This window comes from Zea mays, chromosome 9 (assembly GCF_902167145.1).
Source record: "Zea mays cultivar B73 chromosome 9, Zm-B73-REFERENCE-NAM-5.0, whole genome shotgun sequence".
In the NCBI taxonomy this organism is placed as follows: domain Eukaryota; kingdom Viridiplantae; phylum Streptophyta; class Magnoliopsida; order Poales; family Poaceae; genus Zea; species Zea mays.
This window is the reverse complement of record NC_050104.1, coordinates 82,829,421-82,835,992: the sequence shown is the minus strand read 5'-3', so window position 1 is coordinate 82,835,992 and position 6,572 is coordinate 82,829,421. Positions and strand designations below refer to the sequence as shown.

Genomic DNA, 6,572 nt, shown 5'->3' with positions numbered 1-6,572 from the left:
ATCGGTGGACCTTAGACCGGGAGTAGCAGTCGTCCCCGCTACTCAGGCAGCTCGCCACAACAATTCAAGCAAGGTCACTAGCACCAGCATCAGCGTCAGCACCAGCACCAGTACCAGAGGCAGTTTCCTCAGCAATAGCAGCAGCAGTACCGTCAGAACACTCAGCTAGGAGGAAATTAGTACCAACATCAGAGCAACCAGGCAGCTCGTCTTCCTGCCCCCACAACCAACCAAAATGGCCAAGCAGCCCTAGCACAAGTAAGAGGTCGTGCATGCTTCTACTGTGGAGAATAGAATCACTCGGCGAAGGATTGTCCAAAGAAAGCAACCCAGCAACCGCCAGCAGTCAATGCCCCAGCAAGACAAGGAGCACCACAACAAGCACCAGGAGTCCGTGGTCAGGCCTACGATAGAGTCCGTGGTCACCATAACAAGTAAGGGTGATATCAAACAAAAGCTAAGACTTGCAATACGATAGAGGAAAAGGGAACGAACAAGAGCGGGAAAGGTAAGACATCACTCTTGAACTGAAATGGGAGAGGCGGCTTTAAAACATGGGTACATGATAAGCATCAAGGTATAGATCAAGGGATGACAAGGGTTAAGGTGATAACAATCAAACACACAACCAAGGATATATTCTAGACAAGACTTGCAAGGTGTCAAAGAAGGTGGAGCAGTCAACGATGAAATAGATGAGGCATTATCCCCAAACAGGGATGGAAAAGAGGAGGCTTAAAAGGGTACGTTGAAGGTAAGAAAGAAGGCAAGTGCATAGACATTACGGGGGTTTTAAAGGTAATAATGGACAAGGAGGTATGGGAGGAGATAATTAGGCATAAGACAAAAGGTATAAGTACCACAAAGGATGGAGTTATAAGACAAAAGGGTACGTCCATGGGCCAGATAGGTAAATTGCCACTCTCAAATTGAGGTGGAAGAGAGGGGATTTTTAAGGAGTAGGAATAAAGATGAGTATCAAGGCAAGATTGATGGATGGCAAGGTGAGGGTGATAAAACTTGTAAGGCGGCAAGGAGTGAAAAGAAATCAAGGGAGAGATGGGTAACTCACAGCTCTCAAGCTAGGTCGAAAGAAAGGGGAGGCTTCTAAAGGATAAGTTCAAGGTAAGCGTTTAAGTAGAAGACATAAATATCGCAGGGTCAAAGGCGATAACGGACAAGGGTATGAGAGAAAATATGAAGGCATTGAATAGCCAGTGGTATGAGTACAACAAAGAATGGGGTCACGTCCAGGCTTTCACGCGATAAAGAAGAGGATATTGCCAAGGGTAGGATAAGTAAAACACTGCTCTCAAATTGGATAGGAGATTGGAGATTTTAGAGAACAGACATAGTGTAATCACCAAGGTAGGATCGAGAGATGAGAAAGGTAAATGTAGTACCCAACCGGAGCACAACAAAGGATGGGGTTAAAAACTCGCAAGCGACAAGGAAGAGGATACAACCAAGGGAAAATAGGTAAAATACAACTATAAAATTGAGATGGAAGAGAGAAGGTTTTAAAGAACAGGTATAACATAAGCATCAAGGTAAGATATAGAGGTGACAAGGGTAAAGATGATAATGATGAAAAGCATAGTCCATGGACAGAGTTAGGGCAAGACTTGCAAAGTGGCGAAGTGGAGAGAATAATAAAGGGTAAGATAGGTATGGTTCCAACAGAAGGGTTGAAGTAAAATTCATTACCAAAGGAAGTTACAAGGAATTAACGAGATCACCAAGTGTGTGCGAAATAAAATGAATGCTCATGGGTCGTTAAGAAACGGGGGTGGTCAAGGACATGTTAACTGAAATGTCTTGAACAGTCATTGGGATATGCAAGATTCAAATGGTACGAGCATACTAAGACCAAGAGAGTACAAATTGCCAAAAGATAGTGACTTAACACTAGAATAGGAAAGGGTCTCAAAAGACAGTAAGACCAAGGACCTATAAACTAAAAAGTTTAAATAGGCAGTAGAGTTTTTTTATTAGAGGTAGGTATTGAAACAACAGTATTCAAGACTCCAGGGATACGAGCATGTCAATACCAAGGAAATAAGATTACCAAATGATAGCAACTTAATGATGAAAGAGGAAAGAATCCCAAAAGACAAAAAGGTTATGGTCAGGGGGCATCTACAAAGATGTCGCAAGCACAAGAGTGAGATCAGATCTAATGGATTGAGAAAAGTATAGACCATACTAGAATAAAATACTTTTCGCAAGGGGGCATATAGGAGCACAACATTGAATTAGTCGAGGTGACTAATATTTTGAAACAACATCAAGGATGAGGTGAAGTAAAAATCGATAAGTCCTTAAAACAGACAGTGCTACTCTAGAATAGCGGTCCTACAGTCAGCAAGGGCTTTGATACCATTTATGTCACACCCGGTTTTGAAGGTAAACCGAATGCGAACCATGTACGTGCCAGGATTAGAACTCACGTACATAGTGATTACATAAATGACTCATCATAGCACAATGCTTCGAATAACAATAAAGAGTAAGTAATAATATTAAAGACTAGAGTCATTTACATAATATAAATCAAAGTACACAGAATCGAAACGTAGCCAACGTAAACAAACCCACCACAGGCAGCTGACTGGGGGAGGTCGCTAGCCTAATCCTCGAACTCGCCGAAGTCCTGGAACTCCCGGAGATCCGCCTCGGCGCCTTCTTCTTTACCTGAGCATAGATTGCACCAAAGGCAACCTGGTGTTTTGTGAAAGCAAGGGTGAGTACACATCAACGTACTCAGCAAATGTCCCGTTTGGCTGAGGTGGACTAGCTTTATGTGGGGTTAAGCTCAAGCAGTTGCTTTTAGTTGGTCAGATATTTATTATTAATGGAAGCCAAGTTTTAGCAATAACCAATCCGTGAATTATTTCCTCATCGAGGAACATTGCTATCATCATCGAACCAAAATAATAAATAGAACCATTGTATCTCGAACCATCTGTATCTCTAATCAAAGAGGATTCCAAGGCCACTCATAACCGTGAGCACGACTGATATATCAGTTTCTAATCCTCTACAGAGGTCGCACACTTTACCCACAAGTCGTGATTCCCGTTCTGCCCGGAGATCATGACTCTCCATCGATCAGTACCAAGGTGACCTAGCAGGGTCTCACTACGTAGCCTTTACAAAGATTTCCCAGAGGTCATAGCCGCCCGTTAGGTTTCTCCAGTTTGATAAACACAGTACATCTCCCCAAAGGAAGGGTGACTAACAAAACCAAATCAAGAACCTCTGCAACCAGCCTCGGTAGAGCAAGTACTATGCCCGGACCCCATTGACGGCCCTACGGCGAAGCCAGCTACTCCTCTGGTTTCTCTAATTAATCAGCTAAGGGCGTCCCATTCCACCCTCATGGTTGCACTGTTATCCCGGGTTGTCACTCCCCGAACAGGTCCTTACGGAGAGGTACTGAGAAAACAGCCTGAGTCCCCTAAAGTATCACAAGAACATCATCAGGATAACATCATCGTATCATAATATTCACATCATGTTCATTGATTAAAGTAAAGCAATAGCATAAAGCTAACCATGATAACCAAAAAGGTAAACAAGGATAAGTAAATAAAAAGCTAGTCAATCCTTAGGTTTCAATTAAGTAATGCGGGACAGTGAATTATAAGTAGATAAGACATAATGGGTCAGATGACACTTGCCTTCGCCAAACAGATGCTCAGGGACTTCAACTTTATAGAACTCGAAGAGCTTGATCTCTTGGTCGCCGACGCTTGAACGTTGATTCCTCGAAGCTCGGAAACGAACCGCGATCTAATCGCAACGCGAAGCGAAGACGAACAAGCACAAGCAAACAAACATAGGTATATGCATAAGAACATTATAACATACATTATAAAATGTTATAAAAACATGCAGCATAAAATAGAGCTCGATTCTATGGTCACGCGAGGGAAAGAAACGTCGAACTCGAAGTTACGGTTGAGAAGTTAGCGCGTTAACGTTAAACAAGTATTAACAACAACTTTTAGTTCAACATGATCAAATATAAATACTATACATCAGTTAGTTCAATTAATCTGATACACTAACAAATGTCTGTTAATTAAATAATTTAATTAAAACGAGAGATTCTAAGCGAGATGAATTTATGACGCGTGAAACAACACGCCAGCGTGCAAACAACGCGTGGACACGCGCAATATAGCACACGGACGTCGCATGGGACAATGCACACGACTATCGCGAAAGACGCGCGAACCAGCACGACACCACGTGTGGAACAACTCATGCGACAAGCGAGAAAATACTAAATAGGGGTCGCGTTTATACTAAACAAATATTAAATGACATAAAAAGTAGTTAAGTTAATATTAGTCATGTTAATGTTTATTATAAAAGCGCAAGTTGAACCCTACACATTTAATCTAACTGAAATATTAGTCTGATAAATATTAGTCGAGTGAACCTTAAGTTAATTATCTAGCATATATGACTTGACGAACTAACATCACTAACATGAGTGTTTATAAGTGGCAAACTATTTATTATCACGCGCAGACGCCGTGCGACACACGTGATCGACATGCGAGATACACGCTAACGACGCGCGGCAAGGCAAGCGACACGTGGCAACTTGACACCGAACGACACAACATGAGAGAATTATCAAGTTACGTCGTACCTATATTAAACAAATATTAATTAAAACATTTGAGTAGATATAATCCTATTAACAGATATAAATAAAGTGTGGCTAAAATTATAAATTAGTTTAAGTAAACTACTACTTTAATGACTTGGATAAATAAGTAAATAATCAACTAGTTAATTAAAACACGCCTCGCGACGAAATAATGTTACTAACATGTTGGTGACGAGGTTACGAAGTTAAAGCGACCGAAACGAAATAGAAACGGGTTTATGACACATTATAAATGAAATAGCTAACAATTCATGGCTAATGAACAATTTTATTAAAGCGCGCGAATCGCGACTCGCGTGAACGACGACATGTGAACAGCACACACGAACGTCGTGTGGACACACGTGACACACGAGGGAAGGGTGGTGATAGTGTACGCGAACAATACAGGTGGGTAGCGTGCGGACAACACTCGACATGCGCGAGTGACGCGCGACACGCGAAGAAGCACACGAGTGACGCGCGATCCAGCACACCATCGCTCACGGAACAGCATGCGTGACATGCGAGAAGTATTTAAGCAAAGGACGCGCATATACTAAGCGAGTATTAATTTAAATCATTTGAGTTGGCATTAACCAAATTAACGTGTATTAATAAAAGTGCCCCTTAAAACTATAAATTAGTTTTAACTAAGTTGCTCTTTTAAAAACTAACAGACAAATAAATAATTAAATAATTAACTAAAGTATGTGTTACAATAAAACAATATTTTTAATATGTACAAGACATCACTATGAAAGTAATGTAGCTGAAACTGTACAAAACGAATTTATAACAAGAGTTATTGCGTATTTAATAAACAACGGATTAAAGTGATGTGGCTTATTCTGATTGGCCGAGGGGCTGGTCGCGCATATGGCCACAGAATAGTGGGCGCAGAGGATCGAAAAGGATGTGATTTTGTGTGGATGAAAGGAAGCGGTTGTTTCATCTTCCTGCGCACGCACGAAGGAGCTGACAAGTTTATCAACCATCCATCTCCCTCCTCTCTTCTTCCTTGGGCAGACGAGCAGCAGGGGGAGGACGAGTGGCACTGGTGGCTCGCCGGAGTGACGAAGGCACGCGGGGTGGCTGTGGCGAGCGCTGCACGGATAGGGAGCAGGGGCGGGCGCCGCACGCAGGGGCAGTGGCTGGATGCGCGCCTCGGGCCGCGACGGCAGCAGGCCACTGGCCGCGCACGTACGGGAACAGGGAGCGCAGCTCACCGGAGCTAGCTGCGACACCGCGCCGGGCCACCGGACTTGGCCGCGCCTAGGGGAATAGGGCGCCTGGGCGCTGCTAGCCGCGCTGCCTGGCCGCCGCACAGGCTGGCCGCCGCGCAGGCTGCTACCGCGCGAAGGGAGAACGCGTCAGGGGCCACGCTCGACCGCGGATTGAGCGCAGGGGAGGGCAGCCATGGCCATGGGGCGAAAGGGGAGGGATGAGGTGGGGAAGGGAAAGCGGCTCACCACGACGGAGTTCGACGGCGAGCACCAAACTAGCGATTCGACGCGAACAGCAGGGCTCCTCCACAGAACTGATGGGCACGTTGTGCTATGGCGGGCGGGCATCCACCGGATGGGCACAGGAGCAAGGGCGGCTCGGAAGTAGAGGTGTGGGCGCGCGCGAGGGAGAGGGAAATAGGGTGATGAGGCTACAAATGGAACCGGCGAGGGAGAGACATCTGTGGGAGGCGGTTTGGGAGAAGAGGAACAGGAGGTGGGCGGACTGGTGGGCGCGATGCGCAGCTACAGCGAATGGCATGCGCGGTGGGTGGAGAGAGCGACCGAGCGCGGTTGGTTCCTGGGCAGGATCGTGGCCACGGTTCGGGTAGCATGCAGATTACGCCCAAGAGAGAAAATAGGAAGTGAGATCCATATGGTATTTCTTTCCTCTATTTTCT

At 44.9% G+C, this 6,572-nt stretch overlaps 1 long non-coding RNA gene across 1 annotated transcript; it reads right to left on the bottom strand.

The window, feature by feature from the left end:
* Positions 1–2,992: 2,992 nt before the first annotated feature.
* On the bottom strand, positions 2,993–6,345 carry LOC100275176 (uncharacterized). The gene is made up of 3 exons (XR_558908.3): positions 6,139–6,345; positions 3,684–3,795; positions 2,993–3,460 (listed from the first exon to the last, which is right to left on the bottom strand). It is a non-coding gene; the product is annotated as an uncharacterized lncRNA (long non-coding RNA).
* Positions 6,346–6,572: the final 227 nt, after the last annotated feature.